Raw genomic sequence first — 22,169 nt, forward strand, 5'->3', positions numbered from 1 at the left:
TGTTCCTGTCTTGCTGGTTGTTTGGCCTGAGGCATTCCAGCTCTGGAGCCTGTAGGCTGTTGGATGGGGCCGCATCTTGGTGCTGAAATGGGGACCTCCAGGAGAGCTCACGCAGATCAGTCTTTCCTGGGGCCTCTGCCACCAGTGTCCTTGCCCCCACAGTGAGCTACAGCTGACCCCCGCCTCCTCAGGATACCCTCCAAGACCCCTAGTTAGGTGTAGCCCCGGTTCCTATGGAGGTATTTCTTTGTGCTGGGTCCCAGTGCACCTGAGACCTTTGTGCACCCTCCGAGAGTGGAGTCTCTGTTTCTCCCTGAGTGTGAAGCTCCTGCACTCAGGCCCTGCTGGCCTTCAAAGCCAAGTGCTCTGTGGGTTCTTCCTCCTGATGCCTGACCCTCAGACTGTCTTGGAGGGCTATTTTCATGTGGGAACATCCCTGTGTAGGCTGTGTGGGTTTAATATTTTTTGGTGTGAGTGCTGTTTTTAGTATGGATGTCTGCTACCTCTCACCTCAGTGCATGCTGGCTGTTATCCCCTTGATAGGAGGTGTGACTGTTGTTGTGGTGACCAGAGTCTGCACTGGATATTGAGCGGGGCCTCCCCTTTGCTCTGTGGTTGTCACTGTCCTGTCAGGGGCAGGGCCTGCTCCCTAGATGTTGGAGTACAGGGCCCCAGATCTGTTTCTGAGCTGTGTTTCTGAGCTGTGGTATGAGGTAGGCAGGACTGGAGCACCCCCACTGGGAGAGAAGCCTTTGAGTTTTTCTCTTCTGGAGCTGTTCACCTGTAAGTGTACTCTGTTGTGTCACTTTTCACCCGTTGTGTGGTCTCACAAATTACACTGTTGTTGGAAATGCTCTCAGCCCCATCTTAACCATGGGTATGCTGGCAATTGGCCCTGGTGTCTCTAAGGCATTGTTTTCACTAGGCCTCCAGTGCAGATCCACCAAAGTCAGGTCCCAGGACTGCAGTAATCGTGCACCTGCACCCGCTGGCGGAGTTATGGAGGCACCTCAGACTCTGGCCTGGCCCAATCCTCACCTGTACGTGCCCACAAAGCCCACAGCTGCCAAAGCTAGACCTGTCTCAGCTGCAGTAGCGCTCTTCCATTCGGATGTTCTACAGGTGCTGAAGTTACAAAGCCGGCAGCGGGGCTGTAAATCCGTGGTTCCCGCAGCCACAAGAAGAGATTTCAGCTCTTCTTCATTAGATGCATGGCCTCTGGGGCTTAGCTGTGGTTTCAGCCCCACCTCTGTGTGGCCTCTCACCAGAGTCTGCTCCATAGGCTACCCAGGAGAACCGGTGCCCACCCAGGCAGGCGGGGGCGGAGCGGGAGACAGGCGGGTCATGGGAGCCTGTTCTAGTGGGAGCCCCTCCTAGTGCCTGCGGAGGCTGGGGCCTGCACGTAGGCAACGCGGCTGCAATGGTGGCCCCGCCCCTTGCGTGCCACTCAACAATGGCGCCCTGCCTCTATGGCAGCCCAAGCTTCTAACGTGAACATTCCCAGTTGTGGAGCTCCTCACTCCCGTCCCTTCAGGCTGTCTCTTGTCAGCTAACAGCTGTCCACTCCCTGGGTCTACTCTCCAAACCCTACGTTCCAGCACCCAGCCCCCGTGCACCACGGCGGACACCTGTCTCAGGCTGAGGCACGCAGGGCTGTGGCAGGGACCATCTGTGTACCTCTCACTCTGTCCTACCTGCCACAGACCAATTGCCGCGCTCTCCTCTGAGCCCCCGAAGCTACCCTTCTGTCCCAGCTGATCTCCCCGCTGGTGAGGGGGCTTCCTCGGTGCGGGAACTTCTTCTCCAGCTCCGCACCAGGGGTGCAGGTTCCGTCCCGTTTCTTTTTTTATTTCTTTCATCCTACCTGGCTGCATGGGGATTTTACTGGTCCTTTTAGGTGTCCAAGGTCCTCTGCTAGTGTTCAGCAGGTGCTCTGTGAGAGCTGTTCCATTTGTAGATGTATTCTTGATGTACTTGTGCGGAGAGGTGAACTCCACGTCCTCCTATTCCGCCACCTTCAGTAGTGATTTTTAAAAAGTCTGTTTTTTAAATTAATGATGATCTTCTTATGTAAAATAGTAACACCAACATGAACTCATTCATCTTAATAAAAAGTGTTTTCCTTTTTTAAAGTGGTAAACTAATAACTTACTATGCAGCGTGAAGGATGTATTTTACTGATCACACTAAAAGTTATGTTAACCATTTTAAGATTTTGAATTCTGACAGCTGTTATAAAAAAAACTCCCAGTGAAACCTCTCCCATCATTGTGACAATTGTGAACATTTTGCAGTCAGACTGTAAAGTGATAATAAAGATTATGAAAACAATTCAGTCCATATGAATGGTACTATACAGTTTCCAAGTGCTACTCCATACATTATCGCATTTTCATAAAGACCTGGGCAGCAAGATCATACCTGTATGTAACCACTGAGAAACTCACATAAATCTAGAAAGGCAGAAAACAGAAATGCTGAGAGAAAATTCAAATATTTAAAGCCAAAAGAATTTGATACTTGTCATGCTATTCTATTACATTTTAGAATCTTCTCAATGTTTTAGGAATAACAACAGATACACTGCACAAAGTAATGCTTCCAAATAGAGCGAGAATAAACTAAACAAAACAGATATATTACAAAAGGCCCCCCCCTCTCTATTTGGGGATGCAGAACCTACAGACACTGAGGGCTGACTGTACTTTGTCATTTTATATGAGGGACTTCAGCATCCACTGATTTGAGTATCCATGGAGGTCCTTGAACCAATCTCCCGTGGGTACTGAGGGACAACTGTATTTCGATGTTTTCATTTTTGACACAATAAAATCATGAAATTACAGGTGTTAAATTAATGGCTAGAAATGGGAGTGGTATCAAACAAAATAAGTTGGTCAGTTTATTTTATTTATTTATTTAGTGATTTTTAACAAAATATTTATTTATTTAGGCTGTGCCAGGTGTTAGTTGCAGCATGCATGCGGGATCTAGTTTTCCGACCAGGGATCGAACCCGGGCCCCCTGCATTGGGAGTGCAGAGTCTTACCCACTAGACCACCAGGGAAGTCCCCAGAATTTTATTTAAAATGAAAAATGTGTCCTAGGTATGTAAAATAATTTCTTTTATGGTACTTAATTTATAGAGGACTATAAGTAAAGAGTGGCCTGGGAATCAGAAACTGTCATTCTAAAGGCATCTCTGTGGTGTGCTGGCCAGATCAGGTAACATAAGCATTTGTTCACTTAATATTTATGTATTGAGGACATACTATTAAGCTATGTGAGTTACTGAGAGCCCACAGATATGTTATTAGATCCAGTTGTTGCCCTAAAGAAACTCACAGTTTAGTGTAAGACAATGAAACGGAAAGAAATAATTTTAATATCGCAAGGTATACAAATCACAATGTGGCATAAAGGACAGACCAAATAATTTTCTTTGATGTATAAAGTTCCTTGACTTTCTAGTAAATTTAATGTTTGAGTTGAGTTTTGAAGAATTCATAGGGGTTTGCCAGCAGGTGTGATGATCTGGGAGGACATTGGTGGTAAAGGAAATGACACGTACGAACGAAAAAGTACAAAATACTATGCTGGGCTCATAGACCAAAAGTATGTTACCATGGCTGAACATAAGAAGGTCCATAGGAAAGAGAAGTATGACATAAGGCTGTAGCAGAAGGTTTTGTTATAGAGGGGTCTTGATTGCCATGCTACACGTTTGGTTTTTATTCTGTAGGCAATGGAGAACCATGAAATGGACTTTAAAGAGAAGTAACACAATTAAGTCTGTTCTGTGAAAAGATCACTCTAACTACAGCAAACTGGGCAGACAGGATGCAGACGGAAACAAGGGTATATTTCTTTAAAGCATTTTCAGGTCATTATACTGGAAACGGGACCCTGTAGATGTTCTGTATTAATGTGAAACAGTGAGAGCAAAGGCTGGAATTCAATGATGGCCTTATATCCTCCTGTCATCAAGAGTTGCAACTTCAACCCACACTAAATCTTTTTCTGGATGGAGTGTCTTGAGTTTTCATCCTCATTTTTCTTTGTAAAACATTGGTAAATGTATTAGGTTTTACTGCTGCCATAAATTACCACAAACTTAATGGCTTAAATCAACATAAATTTATTTTCTAACAGGTCTATCAGTCAGAAATCTGACACAGGTTTCATTGGGTGTCAAAAATCAAAGATGCCAGCTGGAGAGGCTCCAGGGGAAATAGATTTCTTTGCTTTTTTTGGCTTTTACAAGTCTCCCACATGCCCTGGCTTGAGGGTCCCCCTTCCTCAATATTCAAAGCCAACAAAGGCAGGTCCAGTCCCTCTCAGGTCCTTTCACTCTGATATTCCCTTCTGCTTCCTCTACATTTAAAGACCTTTGTGATTACACTATCCCAGATAACCAGGATAATCTCCTTATTTTAAGGTAAATTGATTAGCAGATTTAATTCGATCTGCAACCTTAATTTCCCTTTGCCATGTAATGTAAAATATTCACAGGTTGTTTACAACATGCACATCTTTGGAGGGGATTGTTCTAGTACATAAAGGTGCTAATAAACAGTAAAATAAGCAAAAGGCCAACAGTTAGAACGAGAAGGGGAGGAATGAAGATAAGGATATTCACTTAAAGGGTAATCAGTTCCAGAAGAATTTAGACAATAACTATATTCCCTTTCATAGACTCTTTCAAGGGCAGGGGATGACATATCTAGGTCAGAATAATTCATGAACCTAGTTTTTAAAAGTCAGGTCATGGAGTGGTGAAAAGACACATTTAATTTACATTTTAAAATGTGTGAATTGCAATGTTTTTGTAAATGATGCTATCAGCCAACCATTTATGTAATAGGCTACCACTGTACTTAGTCTGAGCCTTTATGTAGTAGTTTAAATTTGCACAAAGCAAACAGAGTTTTCGTCATAAGAGAACAATATGAACAACTAAAAAAGGTTTTCTTTCCTTTTTAGACTCAAAGGAGGGATGCCTTCTCTTTTCAAAATCATTTTATACTATCTATCTGACAAACTATCATCATCTTCAAAGATTCCCTGGGTAACCTTTGGTTATCTCACACATACTATCTGTTCCCCAGAGTGAATATGAAAGGCCTGAAGGCAGTGTGTTCTCACAGAAGACCAGCTTCACAAATCTCTATAGATGTCTAAGAACAGAAACAGCCAGATTGTATGTATATCGCTATCTTAGAGATTATGTGAGAGGCAGCTTCCAGTTCTGAATTTTAAATTTGAATAAAACAAAGTAGCTCTGGAAAACATGTAGGCTTTGCTAATAGCAATCTATCCTAATGATGACTTTTAACTAGCAATAAAAGCATAAACATGAGCACTTTATATGCTGAGCAAAATACATATGTTATGTTCCTATTTGAATAAAGCATTTCATAGGGATTTCTGAAAAAGTTATTTTTTTCAGCTTCTTGAAGCCACAGCCTGTCTTTTTCACTATTGCTAATATAAGTGTTAATTTAACAGCAAGAAGTTGGTACCCAATAATTGTTTGTTAAATTTATTGAACTTATCTACCACCAACTTTTAAAAAGGAATTAAGAATATTTATAATAAAAAACATGACAGAATTGCTAACATAAAAATAAAAGACTGAGAAGAGAGAGTAGGAGGGATAAAAGATAAAGATAACTATACGAAAACTTTGGATGTATAATCACTATAAGCTAGCGCTAAAATTTCTGGCAGCCAAGGCAAAATAGTAAATGATTGTTTTAACTGTCTGACAAAAAAAAAAAAAAAAACAATTCAAAATGAAACTAAACTTTTTCGGGCAGGAAATTATAAAGAATTTAATTTCATGAGTAAAAGAGATATGGAATATACTCTTCCTGACACTGTCAGCCAGTCTAAATACAACAAATTAACAGATGAAACTTAGTCATAATTATTTTAATTCATGTGGCACAAAGGTGATATGTACTAGCAGTGCTGCGGATAGTTTCCAAATACAAACCTTGTCTTACTCAATAGCCTTACAGGTCACGTTCACACTTGGGAGAACGACCAAGTTAAATGAGAAGATTGGAACTTATGGAGCATAGCTGAAGGGCTATAAACTCTGAAAGATTCCCATTATCTAAGTTATGTTGTTTGATTCTTTTGGCCCCTATTTGTATCATATGCCAGAATACACTGACTACAGATTTAAGATTCTATTCTAATAGAGATGTTCTTTTAATGGAAAATATTATATTTTCCTACTGGGATGGTGTTTATACAGTCAAAAACATGGGTAACTATGGTAACTACATCAATAGCTTTAAGAGAAGAATATTTCACCCAAATAAAAAAATCTTAAAAACAGTTTACAAAATAATTAAACTTTTTGAATCTATTTTATGTATTTTGTATATTGAGAAATCTTCTTTGTGTATTATTAGATGCAAACCATAAAGCCAAAAATAGAAGTTAGAAAAGTAGAAATTAGGATTTCATTTATATCATACATATGTTTAAGCTAGTATACTAGTTTACTGTTGTCATACTATTCTTAAATCAGGCAATGATCCAAAAATTATAGTAATCCACAGAAAGCATAATTACTTACCACATTTAATATATTACAAGACAGTTTTCGTAATTTAAATGATTTTATTAATCTTTTGGGAAGAAAAAAGTAAAAATGTGCCAAAGGAAATTAGGGATTTCTACAGACCCTCAGGGTACCCAATGTGACTGGTACTCCATCTCAGAGACCAGTCCCTCACCCTGGCTTCACATGACTGGAAACCTCAGGAGAAATAACTGATCTCACCCAGCTTAACCACATCATTAACCTTCCCCTGTGCATCATTAAGAACAATGATAGAAGCTCTCTAATCTGACCTCCAATTCATCAATACGCCAGATTAACCTATTAATTCTTTCTATAAAATATATGGCCACAGGGCATTGAATATTTGGGACTTCATGCAGGCTCACATTCCCCATTTGTTGAATGTATGTGTATCAAATCAGGTGTGTTTGTTCCCAAACCTGTTTATGCCTGTCATTATAATTATGTAATTTAATCAAATAATACCTAAATCAATAAAATATAAGATGCTAAAAGAGAGTTACATTAAAAACAAAACTGTATGCTTTTAAAAAGTCAATAACAGTTAAATTATTTTAAAAAAATTTGTGGGCAACACAACCACAAAAAAATTGGGGATAAGATGTAAAAGTCTAAGAAGATTCTGCCCTTAGGATTCTTCTCGTATGTCTTTCAGTTCTTGTTCTATTTGAAAGAAACTAAACCTGGAATTCATAGATGACAATATTGAGTGTGGTTTATGAAAGAAAAACAATTTGGAAGTTCAAGCAGTGGATGTGATGAATTATTGTACAACTAAAAATAAAATGTTGAAGGTATATATGTATCATTTCCTCATAACTGTCTGTTTCAGTTAACTAAACAAGAGCCGATCTTCATCATGTCAGTTAAGAGGGTTTCCACCTTTCCTCACCATATCTCACAACCCTACTTATTTCAGCAACAAGCAGCAATCCAAGGCTTTCAGCTCACCTATTTCCAGCTGGTCACTTACTTCCATATTAACCTGTAGATTCAGTAATTTGCCTCAATCTTCCTCTTGTCCCAGCCCTCCCACACTCTTTCCCTGGGCCCTGTTAACTAAGTCTGGACATGAGGGTACCACCTTCTTACAGCTTGGATCTAGAGTCCAGGCTGTTTTTCTCTCACATCCTGTAAACTCAAGGAGACCTGAAGAAGAGGAGAGGGTAGCAAGGGGAATAAATGAACTACAGCATCCTCTAACCCTCCTTTTTCAGTTGTAGGCCTATTTCTGGTCACTCCTCATTCAGTGGCAATTTCAGTACCTGCCTCACAATTTCTTCTCCACTTCTACCTCTGTGTCATGATTCTTTGTAAGAGTAGCGTCAACATGGTCCACCCATAAAACACCTAGTCTCTTAACTGCTTCACTTCTAAAATCCTTCAATTATCTTAGTCTCTGACCAGCACCACCTGGTCACAGCTCGCTTACTTGAATTCCTCCACCCACACAATTCTTCACTCTTGTGGAGACTTTTACGCCATACATTCTACCTCTTTTTGGTTATCCATCATCACCCATTTCTGCTTCTTTCCTATAACTGTACTTAGAGTCTTAAGTAGTTTAGATTTCCCAATCCGGTGGTTCTCAGGTATTGATGTGCTACAGAATGACCTGGAGGACCTGTTAAAACACAAATTGCTAGGCCCCACTCTGAATTTTTGATTCAGTAGGTCTAAGACCAAGAATTTGCACTTCCAACAAGTTTCCAGGTGATGCTGACACTGCTTTGAAAACTTACTCCCCAAACCATTATTATAATCATTTTCTTTTTACCATTCTCAAATTCCCTGGCCTATTCCCCCTTTGTAATATTCATGCCATAAAATCCAACTCTGTCTACTTACATTCAGCTATTCTTCCACTCTGCAATTACACCTAGCAGCTGAAAGGTTCTAGAGAGAAACACACAAATTGACCTCACATGAAATTCCCTAAGGTGCAAACTCTACAGCTCTCAAAAGGATGATTTCATAGTATCTCCCTTCTTTCCACTGTTCCAGTCTAAATAGCCTCAGGTGAAATCTCGCCTAATATTCACTGAGAAAGTGTGAACAATCAGAGAGGTACAACCTCATCTTACCACCACCAAATCTATCAACTTACCTGATCAATTCTACATTAATTCATGGAAAATCAACTAGCATTCAAATATTTCTCTTCTAGATTCCTTCTTCAATATTTGCTACTTGAATTATTAATCTTTTCATCTGCTATTCCTCAGCAATTTATGTGTACCTCTCTTACAATACATACCACTTCCCTTCTGGTATTGGAGTTAACTTACCTTTTTAAAGTGTATAATTCAGTGGTTTTTAGTATACCTATGACTAAATTTAAATCCCTTAATTAAAATAATGTTCACAATAAAGTATTAAAGCAACCCAGAGGGTTTAAAGAAATAAAAATGTTTCTGGAGTAGGGTGAGAGGGAAGGGTAGAGTTTCAATACACTCCTCACCACCATGCATTCCTGATTCAGCTGCACTCCTTTCCACTCCACTGGCCAGCCTGGTACCCGGGTACCCTCAAGGCTAGGGAAGAGAACCTTAAAAGTGACTGTCTGACTTGTGAGCCTTTTTACTCAAACAATGACAAATTTTCTCTTTAGCTCCAAGTTGTATACGTATAACACCTCTTTAAAGCAAACAAGAGGCAAAAAGGTGATGGTCTATTTAAAATTTTTCTCAGGGGGTCTAAGAGCCTGAGTGAGAAAAAAGGGCAGGTCATGTCATTTACTTTATGAAAAAACTGCTTTTGGCACTATCAAAAGGGTATAAAATGGTATTTTATTTTAAGCTACAAGGCACTCAAAAGTTTGTTTGTAAGCAAAAGTTTACAAGAACTTTCATTCTATGTAAAAGCAACATTTCACAGCATGGTCAACAAAACTGTGATTATGCAAAGATATGTAGTTTTATGCACATTATTTATAACTGTAAATCTCTGCAGAATCACAGATTGGGAAAACAGACCAAGAATATGGAAGATGAAGTAAAAAAAAAGAAAAAACAAAATGCAAAATTATTTAGAGAGCAGAATCTCAACTATTAAAATTAATCACAGAAAAATAAGACAAATAAATACACCAAAATGTTAAGATACACTAAATCAAAGATTTTAGATGCCTTTTCTTCTTTATAGGTTTCCACTTTTCCATAATAAACATATGCTATTTAAAAGTATTAAAATTTTGTAGATTAGAATATGTCATACATTGTATTCAGGCACCATAAACCTCCAACTCTGTGAACTAAATCCAATATTATTTTAAGTAAAACAAACATGAAATAATAATCATGAGGAACTAATATATGTCTGTTTCTCTTCAGATAAAGCCACTTACAACTTGTTTTTTCTTTGCCAAATTTAGTATTTTCTTAGATGAAATGATATATTTTTTTATGTCTTAGTGCCCAAAACACCACACTGTAATAAATTTGTAATTTATCTATTTAATTCAACAAAAATTTACATGATAATAGTAATAGATGTTTTAGTGGAAGATAAGTATATAATGGCTGAATGTCTCAATTATATGCAATTAAAATATATTTATTCGAGGCGTACTATGTGCTAGAGATAGTGGGATATAAAAAGACAAGTAATATCTGGGACTGTTTGGGGAGGGCAGGGTCTCTCATTCCACTGAGGGAAACTGCCATACATATAAAAAATTACATCCCAATGGGCCAAGTTTTATGGGAGCTGTAAGATTAAAGTGCTATTCAAACATAAAGGCAGTGATCAACTCCACCCAACAGTCCAAATTGTTAATCAGTGATTCCAATTAGCCATATTACCACATCTCATATTCCAACATTGAAAAAAATACAAAAGGTCAAGGAATTTAGGGTGCTAGTTACCACAAGACTTAGTCTGGGACAGCCTTTGAAACCAGCTCAAGGATCATGCACAGAGAGAAGTAGAAAGGACTTGTGAGACTATAAATCATAATCAGAATGACAAACACCTATTTGGTTCACTGACTAGAAAAACTGTAGTGGCAGAGATGGATGTTATAGCCAGGAAGGAAATTCTTGATTTTGATTTCATAGGAGATGGCAATGATCTGAATGTGACTACATTTAAGGTGAGCCTTTGATGCAGGGGATCCATGATAAATGGGAACGGAGCTCCATTCACTGGTGCTCATGAAGCCAAAGTGTTGAGTGAGGAAGAAGGCATACTGGAAGGAAAGGATGCTATAAAGGTCAACAGGATTGCTCACTTCTCAAAGAGTGAGAACAACACACTGCCTGGCTGTACTTGAAATTCCCTAATATGCTCACTCTTCCACTCTCCAAAATGATGAGTCCATCTCCTGAGGAAGAGTGGGCTTGTGGAACAAGAGAAGGCAGCAGAAGTAGAATGCAATTCTGTGAACAAGGTACCAGAGAATTCCGTCACCTATCATGTAAAAAGTATACAGATAATTTTCTTTGTTTCCCTATTTCCTGCTATACTGTGGATGAAGGAATTGCATGGCGTGACTTAACTGTTCTAGATATGAAAACCAATACCTATAAGTTTAGATGATTACAATAAACTTTCTATGAAAAGATAAATATTAATGGATAGTATAGTCACCACAAGGACCCAGAGAGAAGTTCTCTCTGACCTTAGTAAGGAGGAGTTCTTGTGCTTCTCTGGGATAATTGATTTTTTTCAATCTTAGGGACACTGTGAAACATGTATTGTCTATATTGTATTGGCTGCTAAAACATTTAGAGTAACACGATTCTCAAACTGTAGTGTGAATAAAAATCAATCTGGAGATTGTAACAAACACAAGATTCTAAGTTGTCCATCCTCTTTGCTCATCCCCACCCACTCACCACTGCCCAGAATTGATTCATTTTAAGAGATTCTAACTTAGGGGGTTCCAAGAACACTTTGAAAATGATAGGCTTTGTGACCTAGTTCATACAGACACTACTCTACAGCAAGTTTCTTTTACAGAAATCATCTTATCTTGTCCTACTTTGTCCTCTTTCCTAAATCACTATCTTTAAAGATTGTACCTACTGCCTCTCTATATGTTTATTTAAGTCCTCTTAAACTTCTTCTGGAATAAGGAAGGGTTGAAGTGAATAAAGACTTTTGAATTAGTATGAATAAATCTTATTTTTCCCTTTCCAAATATTGGGGAAAGAAAGCTGATCAATTTTTTAACAGCAGAGGAACAAGTTGAGCTGTAACAGCCTTGGGCAAAAAACACTGCAAAGAGACGGCTCCCACACCAGTGTATTATTAAACAGTAAATTAGGCTGACTTGATGCAGGCACGTTGACAGCACTGTGCCCTTTGATGTTCAAAGAAAGACCTAAAACTGCACTTGGTTCATTTCAAGTGCATGCAGGCAGCACCAGGACATGCTTGTTCAATTATTAGTGGAAGTGCAGGACCTTTCACCAATGACAGAAAAAATTCTGCCTATGTGTACACATGAAGTTTGACCTCAAGAAGAAAAAGCAATTATCAGTGAGTCAGCATACATTTATTGAGGTGATACATCATGAAAGACATTCATTTTAATGTTTAAATACTATAGAAAAGCATTGAATCATCTTGTTAATTCTGAAAAACCAGAATTAGGAAAATACTTTTGAGTTAAATATTTTTGTGTGTCTGAATTGACTGGATTGCCTTAATTCTCCACTTTCTTTTAAATATGTAGAATTGGTTCTATAAATGCCCTTTTCATTTCTTGTTTTTTATGATGAAAACCTAAAGCTGCTTCATAAGAAACATGGAAGAGAAAAACAACAAGAATAATGGCTAACATTTATTAGCATTTTCTGAGTCTATGAAACTCAATTTTAGAGTTGGAGCTGATGGCAGAACTTCTCTCCTGATAAAAGTGGAAAAGGAGAAATAACATCTATTGAGCATTTACCATATGCCAAGTAGTAGCCAGATGTGATTTACCCATATTATATCATTCAATCATCATACTTTATGAAAATGTAAACTCAATAAGAGTCAATAATAAGTATTTTTAGGGTATAATTAACTCAACATAAAGCTCTCCATTCTCACACATACTCAGGATCCCAAAGAGACTGTTATGGAAATTCTTACTCAGTTTATTCACTCTATGCACAGCGCAAAACATAAACCCTATGTGCACATTTACAACTTTACAATTTTTTTCTGCATGAAAACTATTTTCATTTTCTGCAGCTAGAGTCTTTTGTATTGTTTAACACTTTTGCTGCCAAATAAATTGTCGTTAATTCATAAAATATAAAAATCATAAAATTACACTTAGTTAGAAAGAGACCTTCAGAGATGGGCCAATGGATGGGCAGCCAGCCTGTTACAAGAGATATCCCAGAAGCATGCTGCCCCTTAAGGGGGCTATAGAGCACTAGCTTGTCCCAGAAGCCCAAAGCCAACTAAACTCTCCTCTCCACTGGGAACTCTGGAATCAATTAAAATAAACTTAAGTAACAGACTTAAAGGGGAATATAAATAACAAAAAGAGCATCTTTACAAACGTAGGAGAAAAAGGAGAAGTAGAATTACTCACACATTCTGTCTATTATGGTGATGGTGGGGCAAGGAACTATTGGATACTGAACAGGAGTTTTGTTTTGTTTTGTTTTTTAAACACCGGAGATTAGACTTCCTTCTCCTTCCAGCTGCTTCTATTTTAATGACCTGACTGTGGTTGAGGATTACTTACTTATTCCAGTTCTATGAGAAAGCAACCTGTTATTCTGTTGTGAAGACTATTGTTATATTTTAACTAAATCTGTGTGTGTGTGTGTGTGTGTGTTTTGATTTCTAGAAGTTCTTTCTTCTTGGCAAGGAAGGCACAGAAGTGACAGTATTACTACAGAGAGGAAAGAGCATGGACCTGGAGCCAAGAAGTATGTGCTTATTCTTGTCACTGTATGAGGCCCCTCTTCTGTTTTGCCTTCCCCTTATTGATTAAATAAGGCAGAAGCCAGAGGGGTATGGTGTGAACAGACCAGTGATCAACAACTCTTTTCCTTCTAATTTCAGGAACCTTCAAAAAATGGGTTTGCCCCTGCTCTGTACCCTACATCCCAGACCCACTCGCAGCCTTGTGATGGATTGCCTGGAAACTCTATGGAACTGATCTGGCAGATATCAACTAATGAATCGATTGGGCTGACTTAGTAAAAACCCCTGGAGAATCCATGTTCCTCTGGAGAAGTAGCAGAGCCATGTAAGTAGGCTGCCTCAAATGCCCAAGTTCTGCTGCTTGTCTAGTTCACGGGAGAAAATGCTTATGTACTTAACCGTTCTAGGTTCTTTACTTAAAACATACAATTTAGCGACGTACTTACAATTAGTGACAGTATGCAAAACTTATCCTGTTTTTGAATATTTACCCTTTATCAGACAGGACAGAATTGCAAGAGGGCACTGAACTAACTTTTCGTGATCCCTTTTTAAATATGATGTTAACAGTGGCATAACAGGCAAAGAAGTTCAACATAGAGATCCCTTTGAATATAGACAGTATTTCCTTCTGTATGGAATTCTTATAATCAAAATTTTATAATATAATACTACTTGATGAGACTTAGCTTTATATCCTGACTCATACAGCTATAATCTCATACAGTTATGATCTGCTTATATCTGAATAAAAACAACTAAAATTATTCCAGGATTTCAAATAACCATAAACACTGAACTATTTTTCTTCTGAATGGTTCAAAGTGTTTACTTTTCAAAAATACAAATGAAAACTCTCCCTATATTGAACAATATAACTTAAAATGTTAGCCATGATACTGTGGTTTTAGAAATATTTACAAACTAGATGAAGGGATTGCTCTTATTTTTACTAAAAGCAAACCAGATGTTGGCTTACGTTATCATGTCATACTATTCATTTTAAAGTTTATTAGGCCTATCTTTTTGCAGATCATACATATCTGACTGCTCACTTATTTATCATTTATAATTCCAATTCAAATCTCAAAATTTGTTATCAATCTCATATTTGTTGCTAAATTTTTCATTATGTATTTCTAAATTATTACCTTATTTTCTCAGGATGCTATATATTTCTCTTAAAATTTAAAGTACTGGCAGATTCTTGTGCTTTTTTATATTAAATGAGAAATTTTAACATACATTAATACAAGTATATGCTTCCTCTCAAACAAGTTATTCTATATTTTATAATTATTAGAGTGTGAACGTACTTTACACCCCCACACACTATTATACACTTCAAGTGAGTACAGGCAGAGTTTATGCTTTAGTGGTGAAAAATATTTTACTTTAAGTTCTAAACCCTCATTTGTTCTTATTATCCCATATGATTATTTCAACTAAAAAATAAATATAATTATTCATATCTTTATCTGCTTCCGCTTCCAACTTGTCTCTGGCTAATAATATTTTTTATTTCTATAATAAGTTAAAATTGCTACATGTGAGTAGAAACTCTACAATCTGTAAAATAATCCCAGTCACCAGTATTAAGTATTATATGTCTGTATCACTTTTTTAGTATGAAATCATGCAATTATTAGTATATAAAATCTTGAGTCATATGTAATGAAGAAGTAAGGAGAATATTATTCAATTTACAGGAAAATGTTGGCCATCTGTTTACCTTAAAAAAAGAGATGTAATTGAAAACTCATGTAGTTCATTAGAGCATCATTATTATTATACAACATGGTTTATGAAACTGAAAAAAATTAAAACCACGTTGTGCCTGGCAGAGTAATGGTCTTCCAAAGGTGTCCATGTCCTAATGTCCAGAATCTGTGAAAATGTTATTTACTTTACACAGTAAAGGAAAATTAAGGTTGCAGATGGAATTAAGGTTGACCTTGAGATAGGGAAATGATAGTTGATTATTCAGGTGGGCCCAACATAACCACAAGAGTCTTAAAAGTGAAAGATGGAGGCAGAGAAGAGTCAGAGAGACATGTGACTAAGAAGGAGGTCAAAGTGACGTGATGTGAGGATTCAACTCACCATTGCTGGCTTTGAAGATGGATTTTTGGGTGGAGGATGGGAGGGGGCATGAACTGAGGGTTGCCTTTAGAAGTTGGACAGGCAAGGAAATGGATTCTTCCCTACACATTCCAGAATGGAATGCAGTCTTGCTGACATCTTGATCTCAGCCCATTGAGACCCCTGTCACATTTCTGACATAGAGGATTTAAGATAATAAATTTGTAGGATTTTTGTAAGTCACTAAATTTGTGGGGTTTTGCAGCAGCAACAGAAAACTAATACATTGATACCCTACCATTATGAGATTGGTTAAACAAACTATGGCCTAGCTATACAAAATAATTCTATAAACTATTAAAAACATTTTAAAATGATAAGTAATAACATGGAAAATAGTAACATCCTACTATTAAGTATAAAACTAATAAATGGGTATATATGACATGATTTTAATTCTGTAAGTCAAAGTATATACACATAACATAAAAAGGGAAATGTCATCTCTGAGAGATGGGATTATGAAAAATTTAAATATATTTCTTTTTACTTTTTCATGTTAATGATTAATTTTATTACATACATATTCTTAAAAAACAAATGGTAACAGAAAAATGTTGGGAACCTAAATTACTAAGTCCCTCAAAGTTTCAAAAGTACTTTTTCAGATCTAATTTGAAGATGCATATAAGAAGCTTCTTCTCTTGGAAAACTTTACCAACCATTCCCCATCCCCATCACCCTTTCCATTAAGCACTAAGCTCCCATCTATGCACTGTGATTACTATTAACATGGGATCTTCGCATTGTAGGATAACTGCTTCTTTATTTCTGTGACTCCTCCATTGAACTCTCAATAACCTTAAGGAAGGCACCCTATTTTGCTCATGATTGCATATTCCTATCCATTCACAGAGCTTGGCTCATGAGTAAAATCATTAATAGTTTAGGCCAGAGAAGATGGGGGGTTTATAATTTATTTTAAGAAAGCATATGAACACCTCTGATATACTTACTCAACCCTACTGCTTCTTCAGTTAATGAATTATAAGAGCAATGAAAGTATGTTACTTCATGAGTTCTATAGTGAAGATTAAGACAGGAATTTGAAAATAATGGATATTTTCTGCAGGCCTATTTTACTGCCAACAGTCCTCAAGGTTTGCAATTCTGCATCTTAGAAACCTGGAGGCTTAGAGAGGTTAAGAACTTGCCTGAGGTTAGTGGTAGGGATGGGTTCAGATAAGGACTCATCCCCCTAAATCACACTGCTGCTTAAATCTGTATGAGTTCAACATTTATCTATAGCCTTTCCTAGTCACTCAGCTGAGACAATCTGTCTCCTTTACTGTGAAATTAACATTTTTATAAGTGGTCTCATCATCATCATTATTGCCTATGGTTCTGCTTTTTTTTTTTAAAAAAAAATAGGTTTGTAAAGATACAGGAGGAAAATAATCCTTATCTTGGGAAATATGTTTATCTCAATAATGAATATGGTTTTGTTAGTAGGTTTAATCAAGCCTATTAATTCTCTCCTGTGGAGAAGAGCAGACTTAACTTCTGTTCTCAAAAATTTGCAAACCATCAGGGAGCATGCATTTTATTGTAGTTTATGTTTCCACTTCTGCACCACATAGTATACTATTTATATTGTAAGTAATAAAAGGAGCCTGAGCTGAGAGAAAGCCATGGTTACATTTCTGTAACTATTAAGGCTGTCTCTTACCCCATCTATATCATTAGTCTGCATGTCTTGGAGCAGGTTGGCAAGGGCACATTTCCTTATCCTTTCACTGGTTGGGTCACAGGGATAGATATGCTGGCTTGTGCATGTCTTTACTCCTCCCTGAGGGGATCCATGATACTGTTTGGCCCGGCCACAGGAGCTGCCATTGGTGCTATGCTATAACAGATTTCACTGGATGAGCTCTAGATTGCTTATGATTTTATCACTGTGCCTTGATCTGTAGACTGTTGAGGCTTAACTTTAGTCAAGAGGAAGACACTATAGAAAAAAAATTGCTATCCTCATTTTAATTTTCATTGGTTTCTTGTTTTTTTTTTTTTAAATGATAATTTGAGTGCATTAAACAATAAACCTATTTCTTTGAGCAGATTCTCATGAATCTGCCTTTCATCTCAACCACAGAAAATAGCGATTAATGAATATCAATAGTAGCCTGGTCAATTAATTTGGACCTAGTTGGTTTTCTTTAAAAACAAACAAGAAGGGCTTCCCTGGTGGCGCAGTGGTTGAGAATCTGCCTGCCAATGCAGGGGACAAGGGTTCGAGCCCTGGTCTGGGAGGATCCCACGTGCCGCGGAGCAACTGGGCCTGTGAGCCACAATTACTGAGCCTGCGCGTCTGGAGCCTGTGCTCCGCAACAAGAGAGGCCGCGATAGCGAGAGGCCCGCGCACCGCAATGAAGAGTGGCCCCTGCTTGCCGCAACTAGAGAAAGCCCTCACACAGAAACGAAGACCCAACACAGCCATAAATAAGTAAATAAATAAATAAAACCCAAAACCAACTAATTATTAAAAACAAACAAACAAACAAGAAGTATCATATTTGTTCCAAACTGGTAATAGAAAAACTCTCTGTAACAGAGGGGATAAAAATTTGTCCCTAACATGAGTATAGACCTAAGTTTAAAAGCAGAGGTCAAATCAGCCAAAGTTCTACTAGATTTTCTGCCTTTTACATAAGCCAAAATTGTAGAGCATCATGAAGTTTGCAAAGAAAGCAAATCCTGACATTTATACTGATACTCGGCCAAACCTTATATTGAAAAATAAAATTAAAAATTTTAACTAGATTCTAATTTTGATATTACAATCTGAATTCAAGTTACTCAATTCAATTAATTGAATTCAATCTCCATATTACTGAAATGAAAACCATGATAATGTACTCTTTGCATATTCTCTACTGAGAAAGACAGTACAAAACATTAAATAAGAGAAACCAATGAGGGTTACAGAGAATAAGAAAGTGAAACCATATAAGTCATACCATTTAAGTTAGGCTGGCCAATTCTCTACGAAAATACCTGATGGCATTTTAAACAGATGGTTGTCTTCTTCCAATAATTTATTTTATCTGTATCTATTTTACAGAAAATAAAATATTTATTTGAAAATTTACAGCTCTTTTCTACTAAAAATAAAATTTAGGGTTAATTTAAAAGTAAGAAGTCAGATTCCAAATAGAAAAACTAACCTTTTGTACAATAAATAATATGTGCTTTTGGGGGGGGGACAAGGTTTGTTTATGGGAGGAGTCCTGGACCTGGTTTTAAAGTCTTCATTTTCAAGTTATTTATTTAACTAACCTTAAAAGAAACATATTTTCTGCAATTTATTTTAAGCATAAAAAATAATGGCTTCAGATTCTGTTAATAATTGAAAACATAAAAAGTCAATCCATTCTTTTTGTTAAACAATAAATTAATTTTTACAACTGATAAATGTGTTAGTAGGGAGTAACATAAATATTGAAAAAATTAACATGTACAATATTTCAAAAGGCAAAGCAATTTACTTTTTTTTTTTTTTTTTTAATATTTTTTTTTTTTTTTTTTTTTAATATTTATTTTTGGCTGTGTTGGGTCTTCGTTTCTGTGCGAGGGCTTTCTCCAGCTGCGGCAAGTGGGGGCCACTCTTCATCGCGGTGCACAGGCCTCTCACTATAGCGGCCTCTCTTGTTGCGGAGCACAGGCTCCAGACGTGCAGGCTCAGTAGTTGTGGCTCACGGGCCCAGTTGCTCCGTGGCATGTGGGATCCTCCCAGACCAGGGCTCGAACCCGTGTCCCCTGCATTGGCAGGCAGATTCTCAACCACTGCACCACCAGGGAAGCCCCGCAATTTACTTTTAAATGTTTTAGTACACTTGGTAGGCAGTTGGTACATTATGGTTAGCACATTTTAATAAATGTTTTTGCAAGCATTTAGCAAGCATGGTCATACCAGCATTCTACTAGCTACAGTACCATATCACTAGGTCTTTGCATATAGCAGCAGCTCTATTAACTAAATTGAAAATGAAGGACTCTGAAAGTCTTGATTTGTCTTCAATTGTTATCAGTAAAAAATACGGCCATCACAGCTTTTGAGTTAAAACTTTATTTTGCTTTACTTTGTTTAATTCTAATTCACCGAATACTAGTTATCCACATTTTCAATCTGATTAACAGAACATTCATGAACATGATGAATAAAAGTAGATTACAACAAGATTTTTGTAGAATTTTTTCTCTGAGCTACTATAATCAACATTCAGACATGTAAGTCACTAAACCTTTAAGGAAAACATTTGCTTGATATGAGAAAAGAATGTCAAGAAGAGGTAAAATTAGCCTTCAAGTCTACAAAAATAATTTGTCCTGCTGAATTGATTTAGCTTGGATATTGGCATGGTTAAACCCAGACCATATTTGAAACGGATTAAAAATTCTAACACTGAACTGATTAAAGGGCAAAATAAAATTAAACCGATCTTTTTGTGTTACTTCAAAGGTATATATTTTAGAATCAGGGTAAACAACTACAGCAGACATCAGCAATCATTACGTTCAAGGTCAATCCAAAGGACTAGCTAGGCTCATGGGAGAATACTGGCCTTCGGTGGCAATAAAAAATACAAGTAAAACAAATGTAAAGATTAGGGAAGAAAGCAGGGAGATGAAACAAAGATAAAGAGAGAAAAAGCAAGCAAAAAGGGAAAGAAAGGAAAAGGAAGGTAAGACAAAAAAGAAGAAGAAATGGAGATGAAACCACAGAGTACTAACAATAACTGTCCAAGCTACTGCTACACAGAAAGCTGGTGAGCAAACCCTACTATACCTGTACTTAAAATGCACTCTAGGACCATGACCTAAATCCTGTAGGAAAGAGAAGGAACCACAACCAGCAGCAGAAGAACACTAAGTAATAGGTGGTGAGTGGGTCTGCCACTCTTGGATGCACCTTAGGATGTACTAAACTGCAAAAGTTACAGGTATTTTTCAAAGAAAAATACGATTTCCAGAAGAAAATAATAGTGCTCAACAGCATTTAAATATGTCCAAAGTTTTCTTAGAAATTGAAGACTTCAGATATTATTCAGTATATCCCAGTAAAACACCTTGTACTTCATATTTATTAGTTTTTCATACAATCAAAAGCTTGTAAAGTTATATACACTTTTATTGAAAAACAAATTATTTTGCCAATAGTGAGTTAAAATATTTGCAACTTTTATAATTGTTACAATCAAGTTACATGCATGAAAAAACCCATGTCTTTTTTTTTTTTTTAACTGGAATTTCAACTTGCTATATGGTGGAGTGTATATGTAATATATGTCTTCACTTATCTTATTTTAACCAAAAAGATGGGATAGCAAAAGGAAAAAAAAAACTGAAGAAGAGACAATTTCTAACCCTTAGTTCAGTGCTTACTTTCACGAGGGCAAGCAATTGATATTAATTGTTATTTCTGTATCAGTATTCCTGTGAATAAAGAGACCTCTGGAGTAAGAGACATATTATGCCTTTTGGCCAATCTTTCTGTGACCTAATCCTTCCATCCATTAAAAAAAAGGATGGTGACAACTGATATCTATATAATACACACATTTAAAACAAAGAGACTAGCTCAAACCCTTTATTATTTTTTATTGTTAATTTTTTAAAATTGAAGTAGAGCTGATTTGTAATATAGTGTTAGTTTTAGGTATATAGCATAATGACTCAGTATTCTTGCAGATTAAATTCCATTACGGGTTATTACAATGTATTGAATATAATTCCCTGTGCTATATAGTCTATCGTTGGTCCTTATCTATTTTAAATATAGTAGTTTGTATCTGTTAATCCCATATCCTTAATTTGTCCCTCCCCTGCCTTTTACTCTTCCTTTGCTAACCACAATTTTGTTGTCTATGAGTCTCTCTCTGTTTTGCATATACATTCATTTTTATTATTTTTTAGATTCCACTATTCCACTATGTATATAAGTGATATTACATAGGATTTGTCTTTGTCTAACTTACTTCACTAAAGCATAATATCTTCTAGGTCCATCCATGTTGCTGCAAGTGGCAGTATTTCATTCTTGTTTAATGGCTGAGTAATATTTCACTGTATATATACCACATCTTCTTAATCCAATTGTCTGTTGATGGACATTTAGGTTATTCTCGTATGTTGGCTATTGTAAATAATGCTGCTGTGAACACTGGGGTGCATGTATCTTTTCAAATTAGTGTTTTTGTTTTTTTCTGGATATATACCCAGGAGTAGCACTGCTGGGTCATACGGTAGTTCTATTTTTAGTTTTTTGAGGAACCTCCATACTGTTTTCCAGAGTGTCTGCACCAATTTACATCCCTACTAACAGTGTACAAGGGTCCACTTTTCTCTGCATCCTTGTCAGCATTTGCTATTTGTGGTCTTTTTGATAACAACCATTCTGACAGGTGTGAGGTAATCAAGCACTTTGAAAGAACACGGTTATATTTCTGCTGGTCTTCAAAGACAGACTTTAAGCTATGCCCAAATAGGGCTCCCAATTTCAGAATCTCATCCCTCTGCTTAACAGACAGCTGTTATAACAATCAATTGCCTA

At 37.0% G+C, this 22,169-nt stretch overlaps 1 protein-coding gene across 1 annotated transcript in view; it reads right to left on the bottom strand.

The window, feature by feature from the left end:
• SLC2A13 (solute carrier family 2 member 13) overlaps window positions 1–22,169 on the bottom strand; it is a 425,762-nt gene that overhangs the window by 117,382 nt on the left and 286,211 nt on the right. The window lies entirely within an intron of this gene.

This window comes from Balaenoptera musculus, chromosome 10 (assembly GCF_009873245.2).
Source record: "Balaenoptera musculus isolate JJ_BM4_2016_0621 chromosome 10, mBalMus1.pri.v3, whole genome shotgun sequence".
Taxonomy (NCBI): Eukaryota; Metazoa; Chordata; class Mammalia; order Artiodactyla; family Balaenopteridae; genus Balaenoptera; species Balaenoptera musculus.